The sequence below is a fragment of the Venturia canescens genome, chromosome 1 (assembly GCF_019457755.1).
Source record: "Venturia canescens isolate UGA chromosome 1, ASM1945775v1, whole genome shotgun sequence".
Classification (NCBI taxonomy): Eukaryota; Metazoa; Arthropoda; class Insecta; order Hymenoptera; family Ichneumonidae; genus Venturia; species Venturia canescens.
This window is the reverse complement of record NC_057421.1, coordinates 30,097,453-30,109,243: the sequence shown is the minus strand read 5'-3', so window position 1 is coordinate 30,109,243 and position 11,791 is coordinate 30,097,453.

The following is an 11,791-nucleotide window of genomic DNA, read 5'->3' as shown; positions in this document are numbered from 1 at the left end:
TTCGGATTAACTGAAGAACATTGTTTTCTCATTTCTTATGACTACAGATCTCCGAGAGAGTGAGCGCGACAATATACAGATTATCCCGTCAAAAATCTCGAACGCTCAGCTTCTAATAAAGACGCGTGCAATTTGAGTTTGAAAACTTCCAAGCTCGAGGCAGAGGTGATTTCATGTGATAGAGAATGCCAGTAATAACATCCAGATATTCTAAACGAATTTCGAAATGTCTCTGTGCGAAAAGCAGGAATAGAGAAAACTTCCCTCCGAGGTCGCAGTGAGCGCACATCAGCGTGATCGACCCGGCTAAACAATTCTGCGATATAGTGTGGAGCATCATCATGAAAAACACGGTACATTGCGATGCCCAGGTGATACAACCATAGAGAGAGAGAGAGAGGAGAGAGAGAGAGAGAGAGAGAGAGAGAGAGAGAGAGAGAGAGAGAGAGAGAGAGGAAATGCAATTTCGTAATTTTGTATACAACCTTCGTTGCTCAGCAATGGGTTCCAAAGGTCTCGAAGAACCGTTAATCATATTTTGTCCAACCTTCGAATACAATAGTATTTTAAAAAATGTAATTGTTTGTTGTGCACATGTTAAAAGAGCTGGTATGGAAGTGAAGTTATCCCAAAAGTGGCGTGGAGGTCTCTTGTATTCTCAGTGCATTATGAGTATATTAACGGTAAATTATGTTCACTAGCCACAGGATAATGACAGGGAAGATGCTGACCAACGAACTGTCAAAGCAAAGCAATAGTATTTTCTATCTTTCTAGTTATCGCTGTTCCAATTCTAATAAAATTCCCACCATACTGCTATATTTGAATTTCGCTATTTTCCCAATTTTGTGGACAATTTTAAAGTGTACGTAGAATAGTTTTTATGTTATTACCCGATTCAACTGCGTGGGAAAATATTAAATTGCTGCTATACGCATTGATCCTCTTAAGAATCTAATTTCTGAATTTCACCCTATAATTTGGAACGAATTATATATTGCCATGATGACATCGAATTTGATAATAAAACATTATAATGACTTCTCTCACATCTGACACTAAATAAGGCAACGTTCATTATTTTTTCTCCGTTTTCATCCGTAAACTTGACTGGGCATCAGTCTGATGAATCACAGGTCGTTACCATGAACGACATATACGTCCGTACATTTATGTACATACATATACCTACTAGAGCGTCAACGATAGCTACTAGTGCTCGTACATTCCATACGCTTCACGTGTCGCGTCAGAGCGACGAATGCTTGCATCGATTTGGCAGAGTTTCGACAAACAAACCCACAGTTCCTGTATATGCAACCTAATGTCGTTTCGATGCTAGACCATAGAGGGTGCGAGAAAAGGACGTACCTAGTCACACGTGGAATGGAAATCATGAGAGTTTGAAGCTACCCTTGCCGCGTTCTCGTGTAGAATATTTGTATAGTTGCATCGGGCGTGAACATGGCACGGTTCAGGAACCTGATGCTTCTACTATCTTACGTATACAGGTTTGCGTACCCAGACACACACATGTGGTATGTCTTTGGTGGGTCCCCTTCCTTCCTCTCTCTCTCTCTCTCTCTCTCTCTTCCGCTTTTTCTTTAAACATCACTATCGTCCCTAAAAGATCGATTGGATTCGATTAATTTGTTCCTAATTGACGTTTCGCTTTACCTTACAATGCAAAGTGCCTATATTGGTATCCGAGCCACCTTCCATATAGAAGACAGTATCAATACCAATGACATTTGACCAAAACGGTCAAATCGTCTTTTAGGAGTTGTCTTAGGATTGTCTTTTAGTTTGTATGCTTTCATGTAATCAATAATTGATGAAAGTATAATGAAAGTTATTATAGTTAACTATTTATTCTAGTATCCGATGCAACTTAAAAAAAATGTAGACACCTATTTCACTTATCTAACACTTATTTCTATTCTATTTGATATCAATTTAATTATAAATTAATGACTTTATATAATCATGTATTTTTTGCTCAACCTAATTGATTAACTTTTGTCACTCAATATCGTCGTCGAAAAAAATCGTTTAGGTCGGCGTCTAAGGTTGAGCTTAAACGTAGAAATCTATTCGACCGTAAGTTGGGTTTCGTCTGTCATCGAGTTCCCTACATAGAATCATATATCCGTGCAGAATATATGCTTTAAATTTTGCAATCTAGTTACGCAATATTGCGTGTATTACCTTTTATACCTAGAGTATAGTACGTGTGTTACTTTCTCGACTGACCAAATTTTTCCTTTTATTTCTCATCTATGTATTTATGGGTTGTTTATTCTATCAATCTAGATCTCATACATTACTTCATGAAGAAACGATTCAAAGGTTAGAAATAATTGAACAATATCTGATTACTTGTTTTTCTCAAAAAATTATCTTTAAAATCATATCAAAATCGTTTTATTTTATTCGAATAGTTTTTTTTTTATTTCTGTAATGAAAATTATTTTTGTTTGTTTATTTCTTTTATAATACAACCGTTGTTAAGAAAGCTACTCAGTTACCTTAATAGTCATAAAAACATTAGACCATCGTTTGACCTGAACAGTAGTTCATCTGTCAACGTCGCTTTTCGTTGTAATGTGGGCGCGTACATTCTGTTCAATAACTGTTCAATAGTCTAGATCATATGTCATTGACAGTTCATCAGCTGCGTGAAATTCATTCGTTTTCAAGTATGCCGAAAGAAAAAAGAATCAACAAGAAGAGGGCAGAAACGTTCGAAGTATTTAAGGTACGATTTACAACGACAGCTTAGCCTCAAAAAAAAGGAAGCAGTATCGCCAGAGCCTAGATATATCGATCGTTAATGGATTTTCTGATTCATTGCTGATCGGAAAAAGTATCACAGGAATAACCACAGCTGGACACAACAAAATAAAAAATATTGTTAAGCGTTTCAATGTTTTGAATGTTAAGCGTTGAATGATGCTGTTGATGACGTTGCTCGTGTAACCAAAGACAAGAGAGTAAGAACTAAAATGATCGATTATTTAAAAACCAAATATGAATTCAGAAGATACTTGTTGAATTTATAAAGAATTTGTGATTTTATATGTCCGCAATTATTTAATAAATATTTTAACTCAGGCCGCATCTACATACCAAATATTAATCTATTAAAAGAAGACTTTGCGTCTATACGAAAATATGTTTGGAATTAAAAGAGTACTTCCCAATTTGTTTGTAAATTTATTATAATAATACTCATTCTGACTCATATCTTTTTAGCAAAAAAAGTTTTCAAACGTGTTTACCAGCCTGCACATATATTGCTGATACATCCATTCAGATTTCAAATTACGCGCACATAACCTCGAATATGTGACGTTGCAACATCTCTAGCGACGGCCTGAAAAAAAGCGAGGGTCATGCCTTATTTTATTAAATACTCCTGTCATAAGTCACTTTCAATAAATTTTATGCCGGATAAATGATTGGAAATATTTAATCTCTCCACTGTTCAAATTTTGTTCCATCCTATATCCATCAATAACGGAGATATGAGGGAAAATGTACAGCTACTCTGTGATTTCTCATAAGACGCCATGTTAACGTGGCTTGTCGAGGCAGAAAAGAAATTACAGATATTTCGCGTTACAATCCACCTCGGATCTCAAAAATTTACACGAATGACTTTTACATCATAATCATGACATTTTGTGAAGTTTCATATTTTTCTGTCCATTAATACTATTGTCTGCCTAACTCCTTTAATAGTTAGCCAATTTAATAACGATTCACTGATTTAGTGCCATAGATGTAGTTAGATATTTCGATGTTGAACATTGAAAGATTAAAAGATAATACTTATAGTACATGATTATTCTCAAAATTTCAATATCAGATAAAATGATTTTCTTTAATGAATGGATCATTTGTGATACTCAATATTTCACAATATTAATATTTCGATGGGCAGATGGGAGTGTTTCGCATATGCAAGCCATCCATACACCGCGATTCACAACCGTTGCGTTGCCTTGATATAATAGATACCGAATCCGTCAGTGAATTAACGCAGCTGCTTTTCTTCACCGGAGCCGGCGCTACAAATGAGCATGAAGATGGAATCTAGAGTCGTGGCAGCGACTCTGAGATAAGTATGTTATGACGAGTTGCTGCCAGAGACTCTTTACCGAAGCAATAGCGTTTCCAATTGTTTTCGAATTTTAGCTTACCATGAATGTCACCGAAAACGGCGCGCAAAACAAAGGAAGCTAAAATTGCTTCTGATGAAAAAAAAAATTTTAATGTCCGAAATTTGACAGTGGAACTGATCCGAGTGATTCTGAATACACCATAGAAGAAGAGCACGATTATCTCTCAAAACGTGGAACAAAGGAATTATTAAAGATATCAAGCGGACACAGGAAGGGTCCGATCTCAATCCTTTTTTCTTAACCTAAATTCGCTGAGAGATAACGGTACTGGCTTTAGAGTTTTCTTTGTGGATTAACGTAGCCGTTTCTAATGGTCTGGGACATGCTTGAACAAGTATCGCCGAGGGATATTTAAATTATTTAAAAACGCATATTCTGACAGGTAATCTACTCATCAAATGTTACACATCTCCAAGATATTATGGGAGTCGTAATATCTTTCGGATCTTCTTTAACCAGCTTCAAAATCGAGCAGGCAAGAAAAACAATGAGATTGTATAGCGAAAGATGGAATATCAAATGAGATGCTATTTACCTCGGAACTAGAGAATGGATGAAGTGCTCTTATGAGAGATTTCGATGTTGAACAAAGTAAAAGTGGAATATATCTCATTCGGTTTATAAAAAGAGCCACACGCACGCACGAATCAGAAGATCCAAACCTGAAATCAAGAGAAATTCGGCGCAACAAAACCCAAATAAAAAATTACTACTTTGCCGAAACTATTTTGTTATTTTATTTTATTTTGCTATTTTTTTGTAAATTTTTTCATGGATGCTGATTCTGATATGATTAAAACGGAATTAAACCTCGATGTTCTGAAAACTGAAACGGACGATGGATCGGAATTTCTGGCCAATATCAGCCAGGATCATAGATGTTTAGAATCACCTAATTGTGAGAACATTCTACCGTGATAGTCGTCACCTTGAAATGATTTAAAACATAATTCAATATCACGTCGAAATTTTTCAATAAGAAAGGATTTAAAAATTATAGTCACTTATGGATAGAAATGTCATAAATATATCTCATGTTCAAAATTGATTTACTGTTCGTTGACAAAATCACTGTTTATCAGTTTCCAATGTTTGTAATAGTTCATCAGTCGCTTCTTCTATAAAGACGAATCTTTCGACCAGCAAATAACCTAATAAAAACGCAAACAAAGTTTTATTTCACTCTTCAACTTACTTTCAATTGAGAAATCTACGTGTGAAATAAAAAAGGAATAGTGATATAATTTGGAGAGTCAACTTAAGTTAGCTGCTTTCAACGATAAGAGTTCAACTTGTTTTCTTCACGATTTGCACGCCAGTTTGGGTTGTTGTTGGGCTACGACTCCTGGTGGACTTTGGGTATACGATAGTAAGCGTTCTGCTATTTTCTCTATCCCCGTCTATTTTGCTTCCTCCTATTCCAACTTGTAACACATATAGTAGCAATAGCAGCAGGAAATTGTCCAGACGAAGATACGATCGCTTGCTATTTACATTACAATGGTAAAGGTTTACCACTGCTGGTAATAAAATGCGTGTTGGGTGGCCATCCTGGTATGAACATTTTGCCACGTGGAAGAACGTATGTGTGTGTATGGAGAGAGAGAGAGAGAGAGAGAGAGAGAGAGAGAGAGAGAGAGAGAGAGAGAGAGAGAGAGAGAGAGAGAGAGAGAAAGCCTAAATGATACATGCAAGTGATGTTGGACAAAACTATGAACTTCTCCACGATCCAACGAATTTAAGTCCATAAGTTTGTCCAGTTTTAAAACAATTTTTACGAGCCATTTATTTTGGAAGCATAAAACATAGTGTAATCGATGCAATATCATTTCGCGTCCAATCATGAAAATCTATCTTCATATAATTTATATGATTTTCATATGGATAATCATATTTTTATGCATATGCGACACTCACGCACGCGCTTGCCCTCCCCCCACACACACACGCGCCCGCGCATATATAGCTCATGTAAATATGATATATTCGTATGAGTTATATTCTCATAGTTTATTCCATCATAGAATTTTCAGCAGAGAGACGATTTGATGAAATAATAGTTTATGGTGAATCCAATGAATTCAAACGTAGCCGAGAAAGGTCAATAAGCAATTAGCTGACAGAGGGAGAGAGAACGTTTCAAAGGAAACGGCATCATAAGAGGCATCGGGCCAAAAGTGTTTCCGTTTGTAAGACCTGAGAAATTACTAAATCCACGAAATTCAAATTTGCGACGTTACAGGGCTTTTGGTTACTGATATAATTCTAATGTGGATTAATGAGCCTATATTTTTAATGCATGTATGGCAAGAAGTGTATTATACACTTATATTATATTCATTGAAGAAGAATACTCTATCCGCCGCGATACTTTATTTAACGAAATATCGCAAGCGCGATTATTGACATTGGCAGCCATGTTGGAACTGTCAACTAGCGGAGCGGCGTTGGTCAAACTGGGTATAATTCTTTTTCAAACTAAAATCCCTTGGAAGTCAATTCTTTTTTTTTTTATTTGGAGTGAATAATTCTTTTTCTTAATGGAATAACGGATGAGGTTATGAAATATATCTTCGATAAATAATAAGATGAAAATATGAGGATATAATTTCGAGAAAACTTTATTTAATTTGCAAATAAAAATTGAGCGTGAATATGGGCGCATGCGTAACAGAAAATTTCAATTTCTAAAATTAATTAATCATGATGAAATAAAATCGTTTTTGTTATAAAATCATAAGATAACAAAATTCAATATTGACACATAACACTAAATGAAATAATTTGTATCAAAGTATGGATTAAGAAAGTTAAGAAAATAGTATTAATGGACAGAAAAATATGAAACTTTACAAAATGGCATGATTATGATGTAAAAGTCATTCGTATAAATTTTTGAGTTCCGAGGTGGGTTGTAACGCGAAATATCTGTAATTTTTTTTTCTGCCTCGACAAGCCACGTTAACATGGCCTCTTATGAGAAATCACGGAGTAGCTGTACATTTTTCCCCATATCCCCGTTATTGATGGTTAGAATGGAACAAAATTTGAACAGTAGAGCAGTTTGAACATCAAATTTATTGAAGGTATTTTGTCTACCTCTTTTTAAACAAAAACGGAAGCGCAAAAGCGAAAGTACAGACAAGGATGCTGGCAAGAAGGGGCTTATGCGTGCTGATTGGAGCGAGAACGGGAGCGCAAGCTATCGCGCTGACGAGAACGCGAGTTTGGAGCTTTATGTCGCTTCTCTAAGACGGTTCTCTCTCTCGCTCTCTCTCTCTCTCTCTCTCTCTCTCTCTCTCTCTCTCTCTCTCTCTCTCTCTCTCTCTCTCTCTCTCTCTCTCTCTCTCTCCGTGGAAGTGCGGACACGTTTAAAATCCCTTTATAGAAAAACCGATTTTTCCATCAGTAAAACCGGACGGAAATTTCTTAAAAACAGCTAAAAAGTTGTATTTTATCAGAGGGAGGCATATTAGTCTAAATTTTGTGAAAATATCTTGATTGTATGAGTGTAAAATCGATTTTATTGTTCGTGATTTCGACTGGTGATAATTAATGACACGTACTCGCCATTAATCGCGAAGTGTCGAGCGGTGGCCATAAAAGTGCAACGTGGTTGTTGAGGACGTTGAACCCCGGGCGTGTGCAATACACGTAGCGAGCCTTAACTCCCATGTGTTGTGATTTTTTACCGGTATGAGTGCCAATGACTCAATTTTAATAGAGGTGACGGATTTTGACGAATTTAAGTGTTCTGCATGTAAAAAATATATCTTAACAAATGTGTCGAAGTGCAAGTTCTTCGTGAAACGGTTCTTTCACCCGGGCTGTAAATTTAAGCATAAAGTGCTCAATGAATAGAAAGAAGTAGTTCCATGTCCGGGACCGTATGAGCAAATTATTCAGAAGAAGGTGACAACGCCAACAAGGAAAGAAAGACTAGCCGAGATAGAGCATCGTCAGTAGGAGGTAGCAGTGGTGGTACACCGTTAGCTGCAGGTGTAAAAATAGATTGGATGTCTAGTAGTAGTAATAGTAGATATCAACAAGAACTTAAAATTCTTGAACCTCAAGTCAATCATGATTTTCCGGAAGAAATGATCTACGATGAATACGAAGGAGTCTGCGTACTGATCAGAAAATCCAGAGAGCCAAACTATGGGATACATGCACTGCATGGACACGCTTCGACGTTCGAACAGCGGTCCGTCGGTTGGTTCACAACCATTTTCAACGGATTACCATACCTCATCAATAAAAGTTGAAGAATTTAGTGGAAAACTCGAAGAATGGCGAATGTATAGAGTTTGGTTCATTCAAAAAACATTCACAATCGCAACGATTTGTCAGATGCGCAACGTTTGGGCCTTTGTTAGCGTCTTTCCAGGGATAGATGAAAATTACGCAGTGGCTTGGAATTTCTTGTAAGCCACGTATGATATCGAATATATTCTGATCCTTCGCCGTTATGATATGTTGATGGAAACTCCCGCGATGAAGAAGAATTCGGCTGACAAAATTTGTCGATTATTAAATACCGTTCAAACTCAAATCTTTGCCATGAAAGCACTCGGGAAAAGCTTAGAAAATTGGAACACTCCGATTGAAATTGAAAATGATTGAAAAGGCGAGATATGGACAATGCGAGAGAATAGAACAGGAAAATGCAGGGCAATGAAATGCCCAGGTATGAGGAAATTCTCAGCTTTTTAGGAGAAGAGAACCAAAGTTATTGAAAGGCTGGACTGGAAATTCGGACCTCTTAGCTCTCCGAAGACGAAAACCTCTGGTCAAAAAGCGAACTAACGATTCCATCTGACATTCAAGAGATGCTCAAGACGCAATGCTTCCTCATTGCTACTAATGACAACGGAAAGTATTTAAGAAGTCGTGGAAAAATTCCACGATGATTATAAGAAATTCGTTATAAAAAAATGAACATTTTGTCAAGAACAATTTTTAAAACAAATAAAAAAATCAATTCATTTCGTTTTGTTTCCGCCACTTTCAGTATATTACACTGTAAATAGTAAATAATTAAAAAATCAACAAAAATTATCGCAAAGTTATATGAGTTTCCATAACACCACATTTAATTTGTTAATGTTAACTGTTCAATAACGGACTTCGCAATTGTGAAATTTTGATAGGACCTCTCTTAAATACTTCATACAAAAGCATAACTTTTCTTATAGAATTCGTTTCCCTGATTCAAAATTTATTTTATACAATTTTTGTGATATCATCTGGACACGGGGGTTTATCAATGTACTCGTGCGAATTTTCGGAAAAGTCGCAATTCTAAATATTTACCCGAATTTTTTTCTTCGAGATGGGATTTTTATAGTTTTTGATCCAAATATACTCATTTAAAAAGACTGCAGATTAACCCTTCAGGGCATCCTCAAAAAGAACAGACCTTTTGGTCAGAGATTTACTACAGACATAGTTTTATTTCGGACGTCGATAGGAAGGTGCAAAGAGAAAACACGACGGGCTTAGGTGGACTTGAATCATTTTAGACATCGGTGAATTTACCAATATAAGACTATATGTTCACCGCAGTCTCATTTCCTGAAACATTAATGTATCCGGACCTTTTCGACGTAAAGTCACATCACAAGTCATGTGAGGGTTGGTTAGAATTGAGGACACACATAGTGCTGAAATAGCAAAGTCAGTGGTACCGGCCATCTCCGTGAAGAGGCGAACGCGGGGACTTGGAAAACATGCCACAGCATTCTATCCATGACTCATCGGTACGGAGGAAAAACTGCGCGGAAGTTGTGCAAGCCGGAAATGAAGAGAGAAAAATACTCGGGCGTGAGAGAAATTTTTTAATTTTCTTCCTCGGAATATAGTCAAAAATGAATAAGACTTGTTTCAGACGGGGTTATTTTCTACGCGTTCTATCTCTTTCTTTCTCTCTCTTCACTGATTTTTTTTTGTAGCGAAGGAGTCGAGAAAAGGGTTGAGGATAAATTACTGAAAACCACACCTGCGCGCAACCCTTCAGGCATCCTCGACGTCAGACAGCACCCTCTAATAATGAAGATTAAATTGCGCGAGAAAGTGATTAAGAATGGTCGAGATGTGATACCAAGAGAATCGTGTTCTCTTTTTTTCTACCATCATTTTTATAATGAGAAATAAGCTGCATTCTAGTGTGAATCTATGTGTTCGGCTCTTATCGTCTTAATACGACCATGTCATATAGTGATGTGATTCATAAATAAACAAATATTAAAGCACTGTGACGGTGCTAATCCATTTTAGAATATTCTTAGCAATTACTGACGATCGGTGGTGATTGTTTTGATAGCGATTATGGTTGAAAATACATTTTTCAGTGATCTTGGATATTTATACAAGATTCAATGCGATTGGGCTGCTGGTTTGTCACATATACGGTTAAAGTTAATGGTAAATCCGGTAGTGCGTCCCTTACGGTTAGTATTTGTCGAAAAGTTCGACCTAATCGCAAACAAACTCGGGTAAGCTGGGTTGGGGTTTGAGTGGAGCGCTCGTAAGCATTTCGTATGGCTTATCGCGGGGGATTACCCTCAAGAGACTAACATTCGAGTTCCGAATATTATATGTATATATAATGGATTATGTGCAGCCGGAAAACAGTGCCCTCTCTGGTAATGAGAACGAAAGATCGTTAGTAAAATGGTGATGTGCAAGCAGGAGAATAAAGCAGGCAACGAGTCAGTAAGGGCAAGAGAACGAGAGCGTATGGAAGAGAAATTTGCTAGATCTCTCGGTGAGTCGTACAGAACGAAAAAAAGCGTTGAGTAAATTGGTCCGATGGTGCACAGCCGGAGCTCTTGTTTCATCCCTCACCATATCCTCTTTCCGATATCATGATATTCAACTAGTTATAGTGCACTTGTCGTGAAAGCGAGACCACAATTTTTCTCAATCGACGAGACCTGTTTACTTCCGTGTATACTACGTATATACCACATGCATATGGGAAATTCATTCCTAGAAATATACGAGTGCTTCGTATTTTATTGAAAAATAATTCGCACCTTTTTGCTTTGATAATAATGCTCTAAATGTATTTTTTGCGAGAAAGAATATATCTATAGACATATTTTCGTTGTGTCACAATTTTCCTTGTATTTTTACTAAAAGCGATTCATGTGGCTACACTGCGAAGCATTACAACACTTCGAATAACTAGAGTATTTTTTTTTTATATGACTAACTCTACAAATTAATGCGATAGCTTATCAAGGAGAGCTGGTATTCCCAATTGCTATGAAGGTATAGCGAGTTTTTATTTCGAGATGTGGTTACTAATTGAAAATTGAAGGTGTAACTTATCTAAATGAAGTCGAATCATAATTTTATGAAGCCTTTTTCGGAGAGATCAAAATTGAAGTACCCTCGTTTTCTCCTAATATTACCAAAAATTTTTAAGGAAATTAAGCAAGAAATAAACATTAATGGACAAAAAGATATAAAAGTTCACAAAATGCTAGATTCTAATGTGCAAGAAAAATTTGAATAATAGATAGAAGAAATACTTTCAATCATTTATCCGGCTTAAAATTTGTCGAAGGTGACTTATGACAGGAGTAAGTAATAAATAA